The following is a 25994-nucleotide window of genomic DNA, read 5'->3' as shown; positions in this document are numbered from 1 at the left end:
GGTCTCTGCCAGCTTTACACAGTGAGATGGTGAAATCTTTGTCCATTCTTCACGTGAAAATTCCTCTCGTTCTGCCAAGTTTGATGGGGATCATTGATGGACTGTAATCTTCAATTCTTGTCATAAATGTTCAATTGAGTTCAAGTCAGGACTTTGACTGGGACACTCAAGAACATTTATTTTATTCTTATTCAGCCACTCCAGTGTGGCTTTAGCTTTGTGCTTCGGATCGTTGCCCTGCTGAAATGTGAATCTCCGACCCAGTTTCACATTAATGGCTGACCCAAGCAGGTTTTCATCATTGAGGATTCTCCTGTATTTTGTACCGTCCATTGTCCCTTATATCTTGACAAGTTTGCCAGTTCCTTCTGATGAAAAGCAACCCCATAACATGATGCAGCCACCCCCATGCTTGACAATTGGGATAGTGTTGAGGTAATGTGCAGTGGTAGGCTTGCACCAGATGTAACGCTTTGAATTTAGACAAAAAAGTTCAATTTTTCTCTCGTCTGACCACAAAACTTTTCTCCACATGCCTGCAGTATCATTCAGATGCTTTTTCACAAACTCCGTACAAGCTTTTAGATGTGTCTTTTTCAGTAATGGCTTCTTTCTTGCCACCTGTCCATGAAAGCCAGCTTTGTGAAAGGAGTGGGGCATTATTGATGAGCAATGATCCCCATCTCGGACAAAGAGCCTTGCAGACCTTTAAAGTGATTGTTGGATTTACAGTGACATCCTGAACCAGTTTCCTGCTTGCACTGCTGCTGAGTTTGGATGGGTGACCTGATCTGGGTAGAGTCCTGGTGGTATGATACGTCTTCCACTTCTTCATGATGGATCTCACTGTACTCAAAGGGATAATGAATGACTGAAATCATCTTATAACCCTCTCTTGAACGGTGCTTCTCCACCACGTTATGTCTGACTTCTTTGGAAAGCTCCTTGGTCTTCATGTTTACCTTGTTCGTTGACTAAGTGAGTTTCACTTTAAAACTCCTTAGATTAGTGTGGGAGATAAATTTTTAATCTATTTTTAATTCCAGCAATGTGTGTGTGTGTGTGTGTGTCTGTCTGTGTGTGACCGCAGTTTCTCGACGACCGCCAGTCCGATCGGATTGAAACTTGCCAGGAATATTGCCGGGGCCCCGCGGATGTGCCTTTTCGAGGTTTGATATCAATCGGATGAGCGGTTCCCAAGTTACGGCCATTTATCTGTCGACCAATGACAAGACATGGTGCTCTGACATCACGAATGACGTCACAATTAATGTTTTTTTGCTTGTTTTTTTTGCACGATTGACGGTCCAATCTGATTGAAACTTGCCAGGAATATTGCTGGGGACCTGCGGATGTGCCTTTTCAAGGTTTGATATTAATCGGATGAGCGGTTCCCAAGTTACGGCCATTTATCTGTCAACCAATGACAAGACACGGTGCTATGACATCATGAATGACGTCACAATTAATGTTTATTTATTTATTTATTTGTTTTTTGTGAATACATTTCTGAATACATTTATCCGGGCGTAGTGGCGTGCGCCTGTAATCCAGCGACTCGGAGGCTTGGGTTGGAGGATCGCTTGAGGACGGGGGCTCTGCAATGGGCAGGGTGTAAAGCAGCCCGGAATCATGGCGAAACCCAAATCCTGATCCCTGTGTCGTAAGAGGCGACCAGGGTTGCGTCAGGAAGGGCATCCGGCGTAAAACCTGTGCCAAATCAGTATGCGGATCATAACGGATGATCCGCTGTGGCAACCCCTAACGGGAGCAGCCGAAAGATGAACACATTTCTGAATACATTTACAGAGAGAGGGGCGAGAGAGGAGAGGAGAGAGAGGAGGAAGGAAAGAGGGGGGGAGAGAGGGGACGAGAGAGGGGGGCAAGAGAGGGGGTGAGAGAGGGGAGGGAGAGAGGGGGTGAGAGAGGGGGTGAGAGACAGGGGCATCACAATTCAAGTGAGGGGGAGAGAGGAGGGGCAAGAGAGGGGGTGAGAGTGGGGGCGAGAGAGAGGAGGGGCGAGAGAGAGGGGGAGAGAGGAGGGGTGAGACGGGGGGAGCGAGGAGGGGCGAGAGAGAGGGGCGTCACAATTCTTCTTCGTTTGATATGACGTCACAATTGACGCTGGGGCGCTGAGTATGTTTCCCAGGTGTTTCCCAAGTAATGGTCATTTATGATCCGGTTGGTCCGATCTAATTGAAAAAATGCCCCAATCCAGTCGTCGTTTACGAGAGCGAAGGAACGAAGCTGCAAATACTGGCACGCCTTACCCACGAGAGAGGGTACTGGCACGAGAGAGGGGGAGAGAGGAAGGGGCGAGAGAGGGGAGAGAGGAAGGGGCGAGAGAGGGAGGGGGTGAGGGGGGGTGAAAAATGCCCGAATCCAGTCGTCGTTTACGCACCTACGGGCACGCACTAGTTTAAACCAATGACTGCATACAGGTGAAACCAATTACACGTATGTTATAACCTTAGAAACAAATAATTTGCTCCTGAAGTAATTTGAGGTTAATTGGGCAAAGGGTTTGAATACTTATGCAGCTGAGAATCATCAGATTTTCTCCGTTAATCCAACTTATTCACATTTTATCTGCATTTTTTTCCTTTTCACTTTAGTGTAGTTTGTGAAGTCTATATATTAAATTTGATTTGAAAACATCGTTCAATTAGCTCATGTGGAACCAAAATGTGAAAACTTTGGAGGGGGAGGGGGGCAGTGAATATTTTTACAGGCCACTGCATCTCAATTTCTCTCATACATCAATTGCCTTGCATCTCTCATTCATTCACCACAAAAAGGTTGCCATATAATAAAGATAGACAAATGCATGTTTTCACGTAGATAAACGATAAATGTAAACTTGCCATATGTAAAGTTGCTGTGCTGATTAGACACACACCAGACATGCCATCATTTGGCACCACTTGGCCTGTCTCATGTCTTTCTGTTCACTTTGTAGTGATACCAAGCACCTTTATACATGGCTGGATGTGGGTCCAGAGGAGGACTGCTTTGTGATTCCGGGGCACAAAAGTAAACCCCTCAGAGACTCTGTCTGCCGTTGTCCATTGCTATCTTATTCGCCTTAATACGTATCACTTAACACCCCACCGCTCATGCCATGGGCTGTGCCGATTGGTCAACGGTGAGCCCTGGAATTTCCACCCTTTCACACCTCGATCACTATTAAGTGCCCAGGTGTTTCCACGCTTCGACCTTTGCCACACTTGTCCAACGTTCTCTGCGAAAGCGGCCCCAAGTGTAAACATACACGTAGACAGATATACAAAAGGAAACCTTACAGGATGTAAGGAAGGGGAAAAATGTAGCATATATATGTATGTATGTATGTATGTATGTATGTATGTATGTATATATATATATATATATATGCCACGATATCTCAACAAGGACAAATGTGTCCACGAGCAGCGTCCTAAAGATTTTGTCGGCTAAAAAAAAAAAAATTCCATTTTTTTTTTAAAAAACAACAACTTCCGATATTTCGTCACGTGCCATGATTAAGCCAATAGCGAAACGCGTCATAATGTCTTTATGTATTTGCGATATATCGTGTATTTCCGAAAAAAATAATGTATTTACGGAATTACAATATGATAAATGGAATAACCTTTAAATAGTTATGTGAACTTTTCGAAACTTAAAAGCAAATGTCCGAATATATTGTTACGGCTGTGGAAATTTGCATTACACCATAAAGGGCCCGTAGGTGAGATCTCGAAGTACATGTGTAGTTAGCACAAACTCATTGTATAGAGGGAATTTATGTGATCCATTCGGGCTGCGATCCTTTGAGTTAGGCGTTTTTCTTTTTCTATCTTTTATTTCAAACACAACATTTCAACAACCACGCCATCCCCATCACAGCGCCAACCATACTGCAACCACGCCACCTCCACCATCTACGCTACCACATCATCGCCACTCGCCATTCAACAGGCTCCGTGCGGTTACGATCTTCGCGGAGGAACAAACAAAAACCAACAAGGATGCTCGGTGGGCTTTTCCCGCCTGTTTTTCCCATCTGACTTCCCCGCGCTTTGGAGTGGAGGAAGAGCGATGCAGGTCAAAAGTCAGAGGTCATGTAAAGGTGGGGCCTCTTTTTGGGGGAATAGTTCTCTGGCTCCAAGCCAAAAACTGACTCCCTCGGCCCCCGGACGGAGCGGGGTGGAGGGAAAGCGTGAGGGAACGCCTATTTCCGGAACCCTCTCGAAGGAAGGTGGAGCCGAGAACGGGACGGGGCGAAGCGCGGAGCCCCGGGCGATAAAAGACGGACACAGGCTGGCGCAAGGAGCGCTTTTTCTTCCTCTTCGTCTTGGCTGGTGGTTCGGTTGGTTTTTGTGGAGAGTTGGTCTTCAGGAAGAGGTCCTGTGCCTGCGCCTTGACGAGCGGCCCTGTCACGAAGGAACGGACGGGAGACGCGGCGGCGCCATTGCGAGGTGGACCTGTGCGTCCAGACGGTGAGTGCCGGAGAGGGTTCGCCGGCCGCGACCACGCTGACGGTCGCGGAAGAGGGACTCACCAGCCAAAGGGAAGTCGCGACTTTTTCTTTTCTTTGGGGTTTTTGTATGGATCTTGTGGCGCCGTGTCTCGTAAAGTAGAACTGTTTAAGTGTTGCCGTGTGTACGCGTATTCGGTTGTAGCTCTGCATCGTTTCTTTTGTTTTAATTGCTTTATGTGCATTTTGATTGTGTATTGCTGTAAATACGTGCCTTACGTGCTTGTCTGTGTGTGCGTGTGAATAAAATGCGTGCTTGTTGAACTGTGCCCGTTTCACTTTGTCTTTTCTCCATTGACCCTCCATCTTGCATCACGGAAAGGGGTTCGTAGTGGGTGCAACATCCCAGTAATTAATCGGAACCGTCAAGGCCGACGATAACACCGCTCGCTTATCACTGCAGCACGGAACGGACCGCTTAAGCGGTTCGTGTCCGGAGTCGGCCTGTGGCGTGGTTAGATCGCCCGGTCGACCATCCGCACAGGTACTAAGGTAGATCGAATTTGGCGAGCAACCCTATCCTGCGCGGGTGGGCAATTTGCACGGTTGTGGTGGGGTTAAACCCCCACCCGTGACTAGCTCCCGGCGTTGGTCCGAGAGGGTCACGACAGAATTGTCCGTCCGGTGGGCGACGTGCCGCGATTCGAGTGACGTGGCCGTCCGCACGCCGGCGGGCACAAATTCGCAACAATATTTAAAAGTTCATGATAGACGCTCTCAAAAGGCACCGTCTATGTGAGGACGTGTACATGTGCTCAGTATTTAAGGAGATCGGGATCTTGTATATACAAGAGCCGAGTCCTCGAGATTAAGGTTTTGTCTTCACAAGAAGAAAAAGAAGAAGAAGAAGAAGAAGAGGAAGAAGAACAACGCCGAGCTCTCTATGAGCAGCGTTCGCTACGCGAGACGCTGCTAAAAAGTTGTGATGAAACTTGGTGGATTCGGATTCGGATGAAACTTGGTGGACATGTTGGGTGTGTGACAAGGAAGAATTGACACAATTTTGGTAAATATCCGGATCCGACTACTGGAATTTTTGAAATTATTCTTCACCATTGAGAGGTGGGGCTAAACAAATATATAGCACGATATCTCAAAAGGTTATGTCGACGGATCTGGATGAAACTTGGTGGACATGCTGGGTGTGTGACAAGGAAGAATTGCTTCAATTTTGGTGAAGATCCGAATCTGATAATTTTCTGTAGTGATTCTTCATCATTGAGAGACAGGGCTAAACTAATATATAGTACGATATCTCAAAAAGTTGTGGATGGATTTGGACGAAACCTGGTGGAGATGTTGCTTGTGTGGCAAGGATGAATCGGTTCGATTTTGGTGAAGATCCAAATCCGGATCTGGATAAGAGAATTATTTAATTTTTAAAGTAATTCTTCACCATTGATAGGGCCAAAAACGATATAGTACTGTTTAGCATGATATTTCGAAAATGTATTGGGCCAGATATGTTCTCATTGATCAGACATTATGTGGCGGAGGTATGCGCTCTCCCGAGTGCCCTTCCAGTTTCATGAGTATTCGTTCAGTTAGTCGTTCCATTATGTCTCGTGGGTGTATGGGACAAGATGCATTGTGGAGGACTTTCAGTTCGGTCTTTAATTGCATTTGCCATTCTCTCATCTATTTCATTTTACTTTATTTCACACACGACCTCTTCTTCACACGTACATGTTGGCCACAGCGGCAGCCTCATTAGCATACGCACGCCATTCCCCAACAGATATTTCAATTCAGACACTCACAGTACTCACCACTATGCTAAAACCTTCATACAAATCACAATGCCCTCCTAAAAATCCCCACACTGACCTACACTCGACCTCCTCGTCACAACTGCAACAACCACTTCAGCCTTCTCAAAACAACCGCTCCCCAAGCTTCAACGTCCTTAGCACGAACACCATGGCACTTCACTCACCTCATCGCAACCACACCGAGGCACCACAATCACAGTCGGCACCCCGGATGCTCACTGCCGTGCTTTGGAATGCCGGGGAATGGAGAACATTATGGAGCCTCCGAGTCGGAACATATTGGCGTGTAACTCGAAGCATAAGTATGCGCTAGGGCAGGCGTCGGCAACCTAAACCAGGCCGCAGGCCATTGGGCCACCTCGCGGGCCGCACCCCCCTCCCAACCCGAAAAAATAACAAACACCTAAAATCAATGATAATAAATGTAATTGTAAATTGAACCTTAAGACCTTCAGCCATCTGAAACAACAACGAAAAAATATTTAAGACCAAGTTAAGTGGACTAGAAGCGAAAATAATTTATTGTGACGTACAGAGACTGTGATACATGTGGAAGAATCACATGTCCACATATTGTTACGGATTCGCGCCCGCCGGCGTGCTGACGGCCACGTAACTCGAATCGCGGCACGTCGCCCACCGGACGGACAATCCAGTCGTGACCCTCTCGGACTAACGCCGGGAACCAGTCACGGGTGGACCTTTCGGTCTCACCGTGATCGAGCCAATCGGCCCCCGCGTGGGATAGGGTTGCTCGCCAAATTCGACCTACCTAAGTACCCACACGGAGGGTAGACCGGGCGATCGCACCTCGCCGCAAGTCGACTTCGGACACGGGCCACTTAAGCGACCCGTTCCGTACTATCGGGATAACCGAGCGGTGTTATCGTCGGCCTCGACGGTTCGATTAATTATCGGGCGTATTCAGCCCACTACCAACCCTTTACGTGAAGCAAGATGAGGATTCAATGAAAGAAATGACGAAGCGAAGCGGGAAAACAGTTCAACATAAAGCACATTTATTCGCGATGAACGGAAAGCACACATATACAATTCCACCAAAAGCACATAGAAAAGAAGACAAAAAGCAAATGCGACAATGCAGATCTAATACCGACCACGCGAGCACACGGCAACACTTATACAATTTTACTTCACAGACGGCGCCGACAACACATATTCCCAAAGCAAAAGAAAAGAGAACCACCCTCCAGGATGAGGGGGTAGGCGGGCCTGGGGCCGAGACCGTGTCGGGCCTACCCGTCTGATGATGAGACGCGGAGCGGCGGTGGTGCCTCAACTCCGCGGGCCTCGCGGACAGTGTCCGGCAGGGGGTGGGAAGGGGGCCCCCTTTGTCGCACTATCTCAGCGCGGGGGGAAACAGGGGGGGGTTGCTGATGCTCGGGGAAAGGAGGATATAACCCTGTCTCGGGTCCCGCGGCGAGCGTCTCCTCCTCCACCTCGGTCGCGTTGCTGGCCTCTCTGGTGTGCAGCTCCCGGCACCGACGCGAGCACCCCCTCGTATGCCTTCGCCGCCGCCGCCTCTCCACAGCTCCGTCCTCTTCACTCCGACTCCGCGAACTCCCAACTGCACTCCTTCCAACGCACACCACCTTTCTGACAAACGCGGTCGCTTATATAAGCCCCGTGGCTTCGCCTTTGACCCCCTGCCTTCGACCTTTCACCTCGCTCCCCATTGGCCCGAGAAAAAGTGGGCGTGAATGCATTTTGATCCATGAATTTGCATATAGCGACCGCCCTCCAACGCCCTGGAGGCGGGGCCAAATCGCCCCTCGCTCACCGATTGGACGGAACAAAAGTGGGCGTGAGTCGTTTTTGATCCGTTTTTCTGCGGAAAGTCCGTGGTTTTGTACACGCTGTTCGGCGCGCGCCCTGCACGAGTCCAATACTGGTACCCACAAGCGGCGCAAGAACGGTGGCGATGCGACGGTTGCGAGGTGTGACGGTAAAGGTCGTGGCTGTTGTGGTGAAGCGGCGTTGTGGTGGGTGGTTGATGTTGTGATGACTGTTCAGACGTGGTTGGTGGTGGTAATAATGGCGGTTGGTCCAAAATAAAGATCGTAAAAGAAAAACGGCTATCCTGAAGAGTCGCAGCACGCATAAATGACATGTATTCCCACTAGACAACGGGTTTGGGCCTAACTACACATATACTTACGGAGATATCTCACCTAAGGGACCTGAATGGTGGTTTGCGAATTTGGTCAACCACAACAATATGTTAAATTTGCAGTCGGTTCAGAAAAATGGTTCGCGGGCCGCACCTAATGGAAATCCGGACAAGGCGCCGCGGGCCGCACGGGAGGAGCTCGCAGGCCGCATTTGGCCCGCGGGCTGCAGGTTGCCGACCTCGGCGCTAGGGGCTGTTCAATGTCATCACTGCTAAATAGCGACCCTCATTTGGAGCCCAGTGCACGTTCATGGCCGGAGAGCACTCCCAAAAACCCTTGCCCGATGTTGATGTCGGAAATCCGTCGCATAGTTGAGTCTGGAGGTAAATGAGGCCATTTTCAGCTTCGGAGTCTGGGGGGGCGGGGTTACTTCTCGGGGAGATTTCTGCACACTAATAGGTACACTCGGATACGCCTGCAGGGCATTTTGATCCAATTTTGGCTCCTCCTTTGCCCAGGCTCTATAAAATAACCACAGAGTAGCGGAGACAATCAGTCAGTCACCGAGTCATTGCCGAGGAGTCAACGAGTCACATTGCCAAGGAGGGGTCATCGCTGCGTCATCGGCACTCTGCTTCAGCTTTGTTCTGAAGCCAATCTTTGTTAACATTTACATTTACAGACTTTCTCACATGCCACGTTCAGCTATTATCTGACACATTCTGTCTCTCCTATATTCTGTCTCGTCTGCTGTAGATGCACAAATACTAAAAGAGCAATAACAGACATGCACTCCTTCACTCTTCCTCTTCTGCATAATATTTGCATAACATTTACACCTCATTTGCACCTCCACTCACGCACCATAGACACCCCCAGTTTTTCCCCTCCTCACCCTCTCCTAAGTGACTGGGAAGTGTGGGCCCGTCGGCCACACCAAGTATTGAAAGAGGTCGTAAACACTTCAACTGCCTCTCATCTTTCTTGCTCTCTAATTTCCTCGGATGTGTGTCTGATGGTGCCTGTATTGTTTGTATAAGTTAAGATTGCAGAAGTTTAATATCGGTTTGGTTCTGCCCTGTGTCTTCTCTTTGTAAACAATTGCATTTATTTTGCCAAACCTATGTCTCTCCGAATGGACCGTTTAGAACCTCCCCCCCACCCTCCCCCAATCTACTTTCTCAACAATCCTCTTGAAGAACTCCTTTCATTCAAGCTTCTGGGTCCCACTAACTGCCATGATCTTTCCTGGGAGAGCACCATTTCCAAGCTGGCCTCCAAAGCCAGTTGCCGACTGGGAATCCTCCGTCATGCAAAGTCCTTCCTCGGCCCACCTGAGCTCCTGAGCACATACAAAGCTTTTGACCGCAGCATGATGGAGTACTGCTCTACACTCTGGGCTGGTGCTCCTGCCTCATCTTTCTCCGCTTCATACTGTGGAAACCAAGACATTTAGGATCATTGGTATCTCCCGTGGTGTGGCTGAGTCTTTCGGCGTCTCACTGTCTCACCACAGGTAGGTCGGTGGTCATTCTGTCTTCTACCGTCTCCTCTCCGGTCTCGCACCCCCCCCGCTCTGTCTGCGATATGTCCCCACCATATTTCTGCAGGGCGCTCAAGGTCTGCCAACAACCCCCTTCTGGTAAAACTACCAAAATCACAATCACTGCTCACCTTCACTCTTTCATTCCTCTTTTAAACCGCCTTTGGAATATACTCCCACACTCTCTTCAATCCCATTTGTCCCTCCAGGCCTTAAAAACAGCTGTTCACCACCATCTCATATCCTCCCCATCCAAATCCTCGACCTTTTCTACCCCCGTTAATCCACCAAAAACCCACCTCCTTCAAATTCCCTGCTTTCCTTCCTGAAAGTCCCCGTAATGTCCATCTTGTGCACCCCATGTTCCCTGCCCTATCCTTCTCCCTTCCACAGATAAGATCTCCTAATGTCTGTTCCCTGCTGTTTTGTCCCTCCCTCTCCCACCCCTCTTAACTCATGCCCCCCTTGCTGTGCATTGTGTGTTCGCTCTCATACGAGCCTCGTCAATGTATACAAAAAAATATAAAAAAATACCTCATCAATCCTTGCTTTTCCCTGCTGTACACACTGCTTAATAAAACCTTTTATTATTATGCCACATTACCTTTCTACATGACCTTGCTTTATGAATAAATTGCCCTCATTATAAATGTACCCAGCTCGTTCTGTCTTTTCTTTCATTGGTCCAGCGTCGTCCACACGTTCGTTTAGCCGGGAAGTTCTACCCCATTAATTGGCTCTTCATAGCCGGTGCATACTTGGCAGCTCCACTCTGCTGCAACTGATATGGTAAGTTCCACGCAAGTACACAACGAGGGCACGTGATCCCCTCTTGGTAAGGCTATCCACAGGTAAGGCATCACGCGGAGTAGTGCAACCCTGTCAGGGTTGGCAATACCTATCGGTGCTTGTAGTTGCTTATCAACCTGCCGGTGCATGGAGTTATCTGTGCCCGGTGGCCTCACTACCGGTCGTTCAGGAAGGACCCGAGTGCTTCCCCTCGCGGAGAGTCTTGAATCCCGTAGCCGTAACAATATACATGTGTGAAAGAGAAAGGAGGCCATACACCTTTATGCAGGTTGATCAATCTCCCAAAGCTGCTTTGTAATTAAAAAAAAGAAATAAATGAGAGGGGAAAGTGAGTAAACTGGCTTGCAGAACTCCCTTTAACTTTTGAGTCTACTTATTTTTCATTCACTGACCCAATACATGGATAAACTAGAAAACATCTCAAAATGCAAAGCCCGCCTTGATGAAAACAACAGCAAACTCGAGGGGGAGCACTCGGGAGAGTGCAAAACCTCCGCCGCCAATACTGCTGGGTCACTCAAGTGAACCTTATATCTTATTCATTAAATGTGACGTCAACAGTGCTGACAGAGTTATAGTTCTTTTCTCCATTTTTTTTTTTGGGGGGGGGAGGGGGGTTGGAAATCACTTTAAAAATGTCATGCAGAATGTGTCAAAAAATGTCAAAATGTCAAAAGACGTCATGCAGAGAAAAACACTTGCAAAGTCCACCCCCTCTCCAAAGGTTGCCATGGATACATCAAATTGTCCATTTCATTGAGATTAAAATTGACAATCTCAAAGCTCAGAAATGCAAAAAAAAAAGAAATCGAAATTTTGTTGAAAAAAAAGTTGCAAAAAATTTTTTTTCTCTAACTTTTTTTTTGGGGGGGGGGGACCAAGTCCAAAATCTAGTGGCATGATCCTTGGATTTCGTCGTTTCGTCATCGTTTCGTCACTAAGTTTCGTCGAAATCCATCGAGGAGTTTTTCCGTAATACTGTTCACAAACAAACAAACAAACACACAAGCAAACAAACAGAAAGGGGTGAAAACAGTAACCTCCGATCTTCGATGGCGGAGGTTAAAAAAAACATTTTTATGTAAAATTTAATAATTCGTGTTCCCTATATTGTCATAAGAAAGGTTTATTGAAAATTTCATGACAAAAGCTCAAATGGTCAGAACGTTATGGCCTGGACAGACAGACAGACAGAAAAACACACACACCACACACCCATACACCTCCATCTCCCACTGCACAGGTGGACAGGCTAACCAGATAGCACGCTTAACTGGATAGTAACAGTTTCTCGGTTAGATGAACATGAAGCTTATCAAATGCAGACTCCTCCTTAATCAGAAAAAGGATCCTTAATCCATTGAGCAACAAACTTCCAAAAACAGATGCAAATGATGAATACTACACAGGAAAATGAAACAAACAAACACAGTCCTGATGATTGAAAAGAAAAATAATCTCTCAATGGTGGCCCTATCTCTCAATGGTGAAGAATCACTTCAAAATTTAAATAATTCTCGTATCCAGATCCGGATTAGGATCTTCACCAAATTCGAATCAAATCGGCCTTGCCACACATCCAACATGTCCACCAAGGTTTGTCCGAATCCGTCCACAACTTTTTGAGATATCGTGCAAGATATCATTTTTGGCCCTATCTCTCAATGGTGAAGAATAATTTAAAAATTTCTAGCAGTCAGATCCGGATCCGGATCTTCCCAAAAATCTAATGAGTTCGTCCTCGTCACACACCCAACCTGACCACAAAATTTCATCTGGATACGTCCACAACTTTTTGAGATATCCTGCACACAAACAGACAAACAAACAAGCAGTCATATACTGGTACTTACGAAATCGTCAACTTGACCTCTGACCTTGTCTAATAAAAGCTGTCTCAAGAGAAGGTAGCGACGCAAACCAGAAGTTTCTACGATGATTCTGTTCCAAACCATCAAAAATTGAATGTTTGACCTCACTGTGACCTTGACCGTTGACCGATTTTGACCAAAATCTAATCAGCACTAGCCATCACCCTCCTGAATCACGTGGTGTAGTTTGACATTGGTAGCTTCTTCCGTTCTCGAGTTATCGTGCTTACAAACAAACAAACAAACAAACAAACAAACAAACTAACAAACAAACAGAAACGGAAGTCATCAATCTACTTATGAAATCTTAGATTTCATAAGTAACAAATGAAATTGCTCGTTGAAGGCCCTGTCACACCTTGACGATTTAGCCAGCGTATGCCTGACGTATGCAAAATTTGGCTAAAACGCTGGCACACGTCGAATACGTTATGGGTAAGTTTGTCTACGTTAAGAGCACGCTGGCATACGTCTTTTTACGCTGGTATACGTCTGTAGTATGCCGAGGTGTTAGACAAATTTTCCATGCTTGAAATTTTTCGACGTATGCCAGCGAATGACTCACACGTTCCGCATAATGCTGCCCATAAGTTGAAGGCACGTGACGTGATCGTTGACACACGTCGACACACATTACTTGTACGTTACTCATAAGTCAAAACACGTCAATGTAATGGTTAGCGTCAGTGTTCCAGACTCCCTGTTTTTTTTTTTTTTTTTTTCTTCGGTATGACGGTGATGTTAACACTTCGATTTCTCATGCGGTTATAATATAATATAATTAATAGGCTGCCGCTCAACGATTTAAATCATAACCGCACTAGAAATCGAAGTGTCAACATCACCGTCATACCGAAGAAAAAAAAAAAAAAAAACAGGGAGTCTGGAACACTGACGCTAACCATTACCTTGACGTGTTTCGACTTATGAGTAAAGTACAAGTAACGTGTGTTGACATGTGTCAACGATCGCGTAACGTGCCTACAACTTATGCCAGCGTATGCAGAATGTGTGTCATACGTCGAGTACGTTGAGAAATTTTCAACATGCTGAAAATTTATCGATGGCAACGGTGGCGTCCATAACAACGGTGCTCAAAAGCATACAACTAGATCCTGGTATGAACCTACCAGTCAAGTTTCATCAAAATGGGTTGACTCCTCTGGCCTCCAGAACTGTCCATTACATACAAGCAAACAGACAGACGGAAAACCTGAGACTAAGGGTAGTCTAGCGACCACCCAACAGACAGACAGACACACAGAATGACACACACAACCGACAAACAATTGCCGAAATCCGAAGGATTCCGGCAATGAACAAACAAGAAAAAGATGTCATGCAGAGAAAAACACTTGCAAAGTCCACCCCCTCTCCAAAGGTTGCCATGGATACATCAAATTGTCCATTTCATTGAGATTAAAATTGACAATCTCAAAGCTCAGGTCAATCGAATGAAAACTGATTTTTTTTCAGTTTTAAATTGATGATTTTAGAAGTTTGACATTGAGTTGACCTTTGACATTTTGACCTCAAAATAGTTGGTGTCCAAATTCAGTGATGGACTACGCAAATCCTGTTCAACTTCCAAGTTAATAGGATGTAAATTGATGATTTTGCAGATAAAAATTGATGATTTTAGAAGTTTGACCTTGAGTTGACCTTTGGCCTTAAACATAATTGCTTTCCCAATTCAGTGACGGAATGTGCAAATCTTGTTCAAATTTCAAGTCAATTGGATGAAAAATGACGATTTTAGAAATTCGGCCTCCAGATGACCTTTGACCTCAAAAATCATTATACTTGGTGAAGTTTCGTGAAGATCGGTTTTAATTTGTGACCTGTAGGCAATAGACAGACAGACAGACAGACAGACAGACAGACAGGCAGAATAACAAAATCGACTAACCAATATACTACTGCACTTGAAAAATCTTAGATTTTGCAAATAACAAACAATAAGAAGACGTCATGCAGAGCACGACACTTACAAAATTCAGAAAACAAATTTGACCTCAAAAATAATTATTGGTGGTTGAATTCAATGACCAAATGTGCAACTCCTCCTCAAATTTCAAGTGAATCAGATGAAAATTGACAATTTTATAAATCCGGCCTATGTTGACCTTTTGGTCCATGTGGACCTCCAAAATTATTCATTGGTTGAATTCAGTGACCTGAAATATAAATCCTCTTCAAATTTCAAGTCAATCGGATAAAAATTGAGGATTTTAGAAACTCACCTAAGTTGTTGACCTTTGGCCTATGTTGATCTTTTGACCTCAAAAACAATAGGCTTCTTCCTTATGACAAACTTCACCACGTGGTGAAGGTTCGTGAAGATCGGTTTAAAACCGTTACCTGTAGGCGATAAACAAACAAACAGTCAGACAGACAGACAGACAGAATAACAAAATCGACTGACCAATATACTTGAAAAACATTCGATTTTGCAAGTAGCAAAGAAACAGACGGAAAGGGGTGAAAACATAACCTCCTTCACCTCCAGTGGTGGAGGTAAATATCAGCAGATATACTCAGACAAATGGGAGAATGACAAAAGAGCAGGAAGATTTTAAAAAGAGATTGACAAAACAGGGATTGACAAGGAAGGCTTTTGGAATGGCAAAGAAGAGGTAAAATTAGTTGGGATGGAGAATGACTCATAATCAATGCCCAAAACCAAGGACATTACACAAATGTTTTTTTTTAATGGCGGGATTGAGCAAATCTTTCTTTTTTTTTGATTGAGCCAATCAAATGCAGGTTTTGTGTGGTAGAAACAGAAAGTACCAACCACCTCCTTTCGGGATGTAAAAAAACATGTCCGAACAGCTGTACACAGAAAGACATGACAGAGTCTGCAGAGTAATTGACTGGCACATCTGTAAACATTTCAACATTCTGGTCCCAGAACAATCATGGAAACACAAACCAGAGCCGATCCTTGAAAATGAACAAGTAATGCATACGTGTGACAAGATGGCGTTTTTGTGGACGCTATGTCCACACACATCAAGTGTGGACACAGCAAACAAAGCATTGCGTCCGGACATAGTGCTCAAACACAAAAAGTAAAAAAAACAGCATTGTTGATCGAGGTCTCGGTTCCCAATGACTTTGGACTAAAAGCGACAGAAACCAGGAAAATGACCAAACACCAGGATCTGAAAAATGAGGTCGAGGATGTGGAAATTGAAGAAAGCTGAAATTGTAGCAGTGATAGTTGGAGCAACAGGAATGATGAATTAAACCCTCACTGAGCACTTAAAAATAATTCCCAGGAATATCACTACAAATGAGTTACAAGTGGAGGCTGTAACATAACCCAAGAGGTTCAGTGAAAGTTCTTAAAAGAGTCCTTGGAACGAGGCTGTGAGAATGAAACTTCACAGTTTGGTTCATGAATCATGATCCTTTACCAATAAGGAAGTGGTGATTTTGAGTTCTGGGACAACTTCCTCCCACTTCCTGAAACCCGCAAGTGGAGATAATAACCAACTAGAGGTTTGTGTGCACCACAATCCAAAGTAAATATCTGTTTGACTTTACCGGCGGACGGTGCACGGTGGTCTCTTTCGGCGGTCCATCGCTAAAAGGGGATCGTGCTATGATCCTCCCGGAGGACGACTGCAGGTGGTAGATTTGATCAGGTAACCACCTGGCGGTTCACTGTTACAATATACAATGTATAAATACTGACCTGCGCAAGTTGAAGTGCGCGTTCCCATATGCGACGATCTATGTTCCACACCATGGACACTCGTTTTATATATAAAGACTAGTTAAAGGTGTATTACTAATATTAACCCAAGTGGGAGTAAACACACACACACACACACACAATGGTAAAAGTTTCACAATATCGGGTCAAAGTACAACTCACGGTCATGGATGCACATTTGCAGTCGAGACCATGATGGATTAGTTTGAGCAGATAAAAGTGTGTTCATGTAATTGTGTTAATGCAAATGGAGGACTGGGATAGTTACACATAAGAACAGACAAATTACATGTACATCATATTATAACATAAATGACAAGTTAAAGGGAAACGATGAAATATACTTTGCAGGAAACAATACATTACAGATGAATCGATTTGAAAATTATAAACTGTACAATTAATTTCACATGAATCAGTTTGCCCCATTTCCGTTATTAAATGTGAAATAATCATTGTACATTATATTCCATTGGATTACATTGAGGAATGCACGTGATGGTGAAAGTAGGAATGTAGGAAGTGTGGGGGAGGGCTGGGGTGGGGGAGGGAGAGACCGGCAGCGGTGAGGAATGAGTGCCAGAGGTGGTAAAGATGGCATGAGTGAAGGTGAGGCGAGTGCAGATGGTGGTGAGGGTGGGTCGAGTGCAGGTGGTGGTGAGGGTGAGGCGAGTGCAGATGGTGGTGAGGGTGGGTTGAGTGCAGGTGGTGGTGAGGGTGGGGTGAGTGCAGTCGTTGGTAAGGGTGGGGCGAGTTCAGTCAGTGGTTAGGGTGGGGCGAGTGCAGTTGGTGGTTAGGGTGGGGTGAGTGCAGGTTGTGGTGAGGGTGAGGCGAGTGCAAGTTGTGGTGAGAGTGGGGCGAGTGCAGTCGGTGGTGAGGGTGGGGCATGTTCAGTTGGTGGTGAGGGTGATATGAGTGCAGGTGGTGGTGAAGATGAGGCGAATGTAGGACTTTGCCCCCCCCCCCAATCCCAATTGACCTCTACCCCTCTGCGCCACATCAACCTCTGTCATTCGCCTCTGATTTGCTTTCCTTTTGTTCTTCAGTAAATTCAGCCATTTTCCTGTCCATTTAAATCTGACTCTCTACCTCTTCATTCTTCCATCCCTCTCACTTCCTATGTATATATATATATATATATATATATATATATATATATATATATATATATATATATATATATATATATATATATATATATATATTGTGACGTCCACGGGACTTGAACAGTCCTGCCAACGTAGAATGAGCCGAAACGATGGAGGCGGTTTATTTATTTATAACCCAAACATGGCGGTTCTAATCGCTCAACCGCAAACGGGACGAGGAAGGTGGCACGAGTCACTTTTCACTGAGTTGATGATGTTTATTTGTTTTTATTATTAACCAGAAATAACAAGACTCGGCAAGAAGAGGGATCCGGGGCGATTCGACGGGATGGTGTGGGATCGGGCGTAGGGAAAAACACAGACAATTCCAATGAATATACAATTCTCAAACCCTCTAAGGCGCCAAGTACACACACACACACACACACACACACACACACACACACACACACACACAGACACAGACACAGACACAGACACAGACACAGACACAGACACAGACACAGACACAGACACAGACACAGACACAGACACAGACACACACACACACACACACACACACACACACACACACACACACACAAAACGTAGCTACTTCTGGTGGTCAGGCTGGACCGTGGTGTGGGCGCAACTGTCCCTGGATCAGCGTCGGACGAGCTGGCCTTGCTCTCGTCGGGGGGGGGGGCAGGAGAAACCGTGGTGCTGTCGACCTCCTGGTCCTGGCCCAAGTCCGCTCACAGCCGCCAGGGAACCAGTTCTGGCACCAAATTGCGAGCAGGAGAGGGAGGCAGGTCCGCCCGCCGTTCGACCCCGTACTCCGAGTCAGCAGAACCCCAGAGCCAACCAAAGCGAGGCACGAGGCTCGGCAAGGCTCCCAGGCACGATCAAGAGCACGATCGACTCAGCACAGCAACCAGGACGCTCTCTGCCGCCACAGCTTCCACACCAAAAAAACCACGATCTTTTGGTTGTAATCTTCTTCCTCTTCCTTTTCGACCCCGAACAGAACCTTTTTATCCTTCGTCCTCGTCACTCCCAATCGAGCCGTTTATTGGCCCACCGCCATCGCCTTCCGCCAATCGTGATCACGGGGCGGAGCCATCCGCTGCACTGCCCTGTGACGTCACGACCAGTCTTCAGAGAATACCAAAAGGGGTTTACGCAGACACACTTACCCTATCCCATGTCCCGATCTAATTACGTGACATTTATCATTTCCCCCTTGAAGAAATGAACATTTACTAGACAACTTATCACCACTGAATTGCTACTTATTACATCGAGATCCTGGTAAACTCGAACAGCATGGCATACCTAATTAAACATCCTAATTACCCTTTGAATGCATACCCCCCCCCCTCAAACGTAACAATATATTGTGACGTCCACGGGACTTGAACAGTCCCGCCAACGTAGAATGAGCCGAATCGATGGAGGCGGTTTATTTATTTATAACCCAAAGATGGCGGTTCTAATCGCTCTACCGCAAACGGGACGAGGAAAGTGGCACGAGTCGCTTTTCACTGAGTTGATAATGTTTATTTCTCTAACCAGAAATAACAAGACTCGGCAAGAAGAGGGATCCGGGGCGATTCGACGGGATGGTGGTGTGGGTTTGGGCGTGGGGAAAACACAGACAATTCCAATGAATATACAAATCTCAAACCCTCTAAGGCGCCAGGTACACAACGAACATTCGGGTTGCTAAAGTGGATGAAAGCCTGGAACGTCATCGTTCCTGTGTGGATGCTCGTATGCAGCTGCAAGTTGAAGAGTGGGGAGAGCTGAGGAAGCAAGGGATGAATTTGGCGGAGGAGGTAAAAGAATTGGAGGCTCGTTTGGACGAACAAGATAAAATTATGAGCGAAGATGAAGTCTTGGCTCATATACACACACACACACACACACACACACACACACACACACACACACACACACACACACACACACACACACACACACACACACACACACACACACACACACACACACACACACACACACACACACACACAGCGTAGCTGGTCCTGGTGGTCAGGCTGGCCCGTGGTGTGGACGCAACAGTCCCTGGATTGGCGTTGGACGAGCTGGCCTTGCTCTCGTCAGGGGGGCAGGAGAAACCGTGGTGCTGTCGACCTCCTGGTCTTGGCCCAAGTCCGCTCACAGCCGCCAGGGAACCAGTTCTGGCGCTAAATTGCGAGCAGGAGAGGGAGGCAGGTCCGCCCGCCGTTCGACCCCGTACTCCGAGCCATCAGAACCCCAGAGCCAACCGAGGTGAGGCACGAGGCTCAGCAAGGCTACAAGACACGATGAAACCAGGATCGAAAACAGCCCAACAAAAAGCACGCTCCCAGCACAACAACCTCCACCAAAACGGTTTTCCTGTCCCGATCTTCTTCCTCTTCGTTTTCGACCCCGAACAGAACCTTTTTATCCTCCCGTGCTCGTCACTTCCAATCGAGCCATTTTATTGGCCCTGCGCCGTCGCCTTCCGCCAATCGTGATCACGGGGCGGAGCCATCCGCAGCACTGTCCTGTGACGTCACGGCAAGCCTCCAGGGACTACTAAAAGGGGTTTACGCAGACACACTTACCCTATCCCGTGTCCCTATCTAATTACGTGACAATTATCATTTCCCCCTTGAAGAAATGGACATTTACTAGACAACTTATCACCACTGAATTGCTACTTATTACATCGAGATCCTGGTAAACTCGAACAGCATGGCATACCTAATTAAACATCCTAATTACCCTTTGAATGCATACCCCCCCCCCCCTCAAACGTAACAATATATATATATATATATATATATATATATATATATATATATATATATATGTATTCTCTCACATCATCATCACATTTTAATATGCCACACCCGACTGTTCCTGCCTCTTACAGCTGTTTGTGGTTTGCTCTGAACGAACGGTCTGCTCCGAGGGGTTGGGCTAACGGAGACGGGAGGGCGACGGTCTCTGTCTCACCCTCCAGTGGGCCTTCCTCTTCTACCTCAATCAAGGTCACCACCTTGGCCCAAAACAACCAAGGATGCCCATCCTGCTTCGGCAATCTCCTCCAGCGATGCCCATCCTGTGCCCATCCCCACCCTCACCACCAACGATGCCCATCCTCCTCCAGCAATCAATCTCTGTGTGTGTCTGTCTGTTGGGTAGTCGATCTCGTCTAATAAAAAATTCAAAAAATTTTTTTTTTGAAATTTGTTCTACCCTTATCAGTATTTCCGTCGATATATTTGTCTGTCTGTTAGGAAGTCGCTCTATTGATGGCGAGTCGAAAAAAAAAAAAAAAAAAAGTTTTGAAATTTGGTCGACCCTTATCACTTTTTCCGTCGATATGTTTGTCTGTCCCTCTGTTCGATCCAGTGCTCCGTTAATTCAATGGCGATTTCGATGAAACTTGGTTGGTCGGTTCATACCATGACCAAGTTGTGTGCAAATGAGAACCGTTGCTATGGACCCCTCCATTGCCTAGCAACGGCCGAAAAACTTCTAAATGTGGGGGTATTTTAACGAAAAAACAATCTGCAGCATTAACCCTTGAAGCTAGAATCATGAATTTTATTTTGCTTAATCCTCACGTCATTCCCCATTGAATGGGCCCATCGCGTTAGGTTGTATTGGGTAGTCGACTACCCATGTCAGGCTTTTTCCGTCTACCGGCTTGTCTGTATGTGTGTCTGCGACCGCCGTTTCTTGACAACCCCTGGTCCGATCTCATTGAAACTTGCCAGGAATATTGCTGGGGACCTGTGGATGTGCCTTTTCAAGGTTTGATATTAATTGGACAAGCGGTTTCCAAGTTACGGCCATTTATTTACCCAACCAATGACTGGACATGGTGCTATGACATCACGATTTTTAAAAAAATTTTTGCACGTACCCGCACTCGTTTTAATAAAAGAACCCATCAATAAACTAGAAGGGTTCTCCAACATGTCACGCCTCATCCACAAAAACATATCGGGCCTGATCTCGGAAAGGTGAAGAATCACTTTAAAAATTAAATAATTCTCATATCCAGATCCGGATTCGGATCTTCACCAAAATCGAATCAGTTCGTCCTCGTCACACACCCGACCTGTCCTACAAGTTTCATCCGAGTCCGTCCACACCTTTTTGAGATATCCTGTACACAAACAAACAGACAGACAAGCCGGTAGGCGGACATGGGTAGTTGACTACCCAATAGAACCTGACGCGATGGGCCCGTTCGATGGGGAATGACCTGAGGATTAAGCACAAGAAAATTCATGATTCCAGCTTCAAGGGTTAATGCTGCAGATTGTTTTTACGTTAAAATACCACCACATTTAGAGCTCAGCAACGGAGGGGTCCATAGCAACGGTTCTTTCTCACACATAACTAGGACATACCATGAACCTACCATACCAGTTTCATGTATATCTGACTCATAGTCTCTGAGATATAACGAACTTCGTTTTTTTTATTGTTTTCGACCAGGGTTCATTCAAAGTCTATCTTCTCCGACAGTTTTCATAGCATCTGGCTGGAAATTTTTGACAATATGGATGAATGTACTGCCCACAGTCGATCGTGGCCTGATTTTTGATTTTCGAAAAATTAATTTTTTATGATTTTTCAAAAATTTCAAAGTCCCGTTGCTAGGCTACGGTGGTGCCCATAGCAACGGTTCTCATTTGCACACAACTAGGTGATGGTATGAACCTACCAACCAAGTTTCATCGAAATCGCCATTGTATTAAAGGAGCACTGGACCGAACAGAGCTACAGACAAACATGTGATGAAATAAAGGATGAAGTGACGCGCGATCACGTGACGCGTGGCTCGCACACAGGACAGATAAAACCGAGATGCCGCGTGGTCAGTGGGATTGTCCCTGGGGCATTGTCATTTATGGCAGTGGTTCACTTGGTGTTTGTTGAATGGTTACAATTGAGAGTATACCAGACTCCGTGCTTATGCTGGCTAATTGCTGATATATTTGGCGGTGATCGACTGCACATGTATTCCTTGCTGCACATGTATTCCTTTATGTGTCTGTAGAGACGGCTTCAATCAAGTGAAATAAAGCCTTATACTCCGAAGGTTTTTCTCTCGCATTCACTTCAATTTATTTCACTTGATTCCTTTGGTTGCCTCAACCGACTATGGACAAGATCTACAAGCCGGAGAGGTTCAATGCGGACCCCAACGCCACTGACTCGGAAATGAAGTGGATCCATTGGTACCGCTTCTTCTCACACTATCTGACCATCATTGAAGAGGGAGCCGACAAACTGGCCGCACTTGTAAACCATGTCTCGTCAAGTGTATTCAGGCTCTTCTCGGAGTGTGACACCTATGACGCAGCGATCGACGTGCTGCGGGCGCTCTATGTGAAGCGCAAGAACGAGGTATACACAAGACATCTTCTCAACACACGCAGGCAAGAAGCCGGTGAGACAATCGATCAGTACCTGCAAGCTCTGAGGCAGTTGGGCAAAGACTGCAATTTCCGGGCTGTAACCGCCGAGAACATCGAGATTAAGCGACCCGAGAGGCTTTCATCCAGGGGCTCAGGTCAGCCCCCATTCGGCAATGCTTACTGGAAAAAGCACAACCCAATCTTGAAACGGTAGCTGACCAGGCCCGAGCTATGGACGCGGCACAGCAGCAATCTGAATCATATGGGACACCGGTGTTGCTAATGAACGCTGCTACGGCGGAAACTCAAAGAACTCCCGGGATACCTCCGATACTGAGGATGGAGATAAACCCGAGGAATCGGACACCCAGACCTCGTCAAACTCCTCGGCAACTACTTCGGTTGGTAAATGTTTCTTCTGTGGGTATAAGACACCCCCGTAGCAAATGCCCCGCCAGGGATGCCACATGCATGAACTGTGACAAGAAAGGGCATTATGCCAGGGTATGCAAATCTACTCTTAGAAGCAATAAACCCACTTCTGCGGCTCTCTACTCACAAAAGAAAGTAACAGCAGCTTCACCAGGAAATCTATCCAAAGTTATCATCAACGTACGAATTAACGGGCATATGGCCGAGGCACTGATCGATACCAGTAGCTCTGGAAGTTTCGTCAACAGCTCACTAGCGAAGGGCAGGAAATGGAAGATCCACCCGACAGACAATACGGTATGCATGGCCTCCACATCACTACAGTCCAGCGTACGAGGGTACTGCAATGTTGAGTTGGACGTAAAAGGCTTCACGTATCGGTATGTAAGGGTACTGGTGCTTCGTGATTTATGCGCAGATGTAATTTTGGGTCTTAATGTTCTCAAGCAGCACACGAGCGTCAAAATACCCTTTGGAGGAAACAAACCTCGTCTAATTCTAAATGCTCTGACCACCGCAGAGGTATCGTCCCCCTGCTGTTTGCTAACTTGTCGCCGGACTGTAAACCGATAGCGATCAAATCGCGACGATATACCACTGCCGATATGAACTTCATCACTTCTGAGACCAAGCGATTACTGGAAGAAGGTATTATAGAACCGGGCGATTCACCATGGCGCGTGCAGGTATTGGTGACCACCAACCAGAACCATAAGAAACGAATGGTTGTCGATTACTCTCAAACGGTCAATCGCTTCACCCACCTCGATGCCTACCCTTTGCCGCGCATAGACGAGATGGTCGAACGCGTGGCCAACTACAAAATATTCAGTACCATCGATTTGCGAAGCGCCTATCATCAAATTCCCATTCGAGAGGAAGACAAACCTTACACCGCGTTTGAGGCAGGTAGACGCCTCTATCAATTTAAGAGGATCCCGTTCGGTGTCACTAATGGAGTAGCTTGCTTCCAACGAGTTATGGACGACATCATCTCGGAAGAAAACCTCAAAGACACTTTTGTTTACGTGGACAATGTCACGGTGTGCGGTAAGGATCGGGGGGAACATGATACGAATCTGGACAGATTCTTGAGCATTGCTAGAAAATATAATCTGACTCTCAACTACGACAAATGCATATTCTCGGCAAAGTCAATTGATCTTCTCGGCTACACAATAGCCGACGGCACGATCAAGCCCGATCCTGAACGTTTGCGCCCGCTCCGTGAGCTACCCCCACCTCATGACCTGCAGTCATTGCGTCAGGTGATTGGGATGTTCGCTTACTACGCTAGATGGATTCCCCAATACTCTGAGAAAATACATCCCCTGGTGCATTACAAAAGCTTCCCGCTTGATGCCGCTGTTGTAAAAGCTTTCCACAGCCTCAAAGATGATATCAGTAATTCCGTGGTATTATCGATCGACAGCTCGGTGCCCTTCGTGGTGGAAACGGACGCTTCCGATCACGCGATCGCCACGCCGCTCAATCAGTCTGGACGACCCGTCGCATTCTTCTCGAGAACTCTCTCTGGAAGCGAGCAGAGACACTCGGCGATAGAGAAGGAAGCGTACGCTATTGTCGAAGCCCTACATAAATGGAGACATTATTTACTGGGCAACCACTTCACACTCGTCACGGACCAGCGATCCGTTGCCTTCATGTTTGATGGGAAATATAACGGGAAAATTAAGAACGAGAAAATAATGAGATGGTGGATAGATCTATCTTGTTATAGTTACGACATTGTTTATCGGCCCGGGAGGGAAAACCCTGCCGCAGACACCTTCTCTCGGGTCTACTGTTCGGCGACATCCGGTCGGGCGTTGCAAGACCTTCATGTGTCTCTGTGCCACCCAGGGGTAACCAGAATGGCACATTTTGTGCGCAGACAAAACCTTCCCGATTCTATCGAAGATATTAAACAAATGAGTGCTTCATGCCCTGTTTGTGCTGAACTAAAACCCAGATTCTATGGCGCCGCTCCTGGCAGGTTGATCAAGGCCACTTCACCCTTCGAAAGACTAAATATCCAATTCAAAGGGCCCCTGCCGACTGAGACAGACAACAGATACATACTCACTGTTGTTGATGAATACTCAAGGTTCCCATTTGCATTCCTGTGCTCGGATATGACCTCGGGCACTGTCGTGAAATGTCTCTCTGACCTCTTTGCCATGTTTGGGAAACCTTCGTACATATATTCAGACAGAGGACCGGGTTTCATGTCGGCCGGGCTAAAACAGTTCCTATTTGAGCACGGCATAGCAACTAGTCGAACGACGGGTTACAACCCACAGGGTAATGGGCAGGTGGAGCGGTATAATGGAGTCATTTGGAAAGCCGTAACCCTGGCGCTGAGATCGAGAGGACTGGGGCCCAAGCGGTGGGAGGTTACCCTTCCCGATGCCCTGAATTCCATACGCTCATTGCTCTGTACGTCCATCAATGCTACTCCGCACGAACGAACATTTACTCACCAACGACGATATACTGGCGGCCAATCGGTGCCCAACTGGTTAACCTATCCGGGAACAGGGTTCATGAAGCGCCCGGTACGACAAAGCAAGTATGAACCAATGGTGGAGGAGGTCGAACTCATCGATGCTAATCCTGAGTATGCTCATGTTAGACTTCCTGATGGCAGGGAGACCACTGTGTCGGTTCG

At 46.6% G+C, this 25994-nt stretch overlaps 1 protein-coding gene across 2 annotated transcripts in view; it reads right to left on the bottom strand.

The window, feature by feature from the left end:
* GALNT11 (polypeptide N-acetylgalactosaminyltransferase 11) overlaps nucleotides 1-25994 on the bottom strand; it is an 84983-nt gene that overhangs the window by 57310 nt on the left and 1679 nt on the right. Inside the window, exons 1-2 of one of the 2 annotated variants that reach the window (XM_085892885.1) lie at nucleotides 16351-16500; nucleotides 14891-15008 (exon numbers count right to left, since the gene is read on the bottom strand). The gene's annotated coding sequence lies outside the window, so the exon portion shown is untranslated. Of the gene's footprint in view, nucleotides 1-14890; nucleotides 15009-16350; nucleotides 16501-25994 lie in introns of those variants that run through there. The other variant, XM_085892886.1, reaches the window with a different exon arrangement.

The sequence above is a fragment of the Eptatretus burgeri genome, chromosome 8 (assembly GCF_056783735.1).
Source record: "Eptatretus burgeri isolate ZD-2024b chromosome 8, Ebu_testis_v1, whole genome shotgun sequence".
NCBI lineage: Eukaryota > Metazoa > Chordata > Myxini > Myxiniformes > Myxinidae > Eptatretus > Eptatretus burgeri.
Note: the sequence above shows the minus strand (reverse complement) of the source record. Positions and strands in the feature narration are given on the sequence as shown.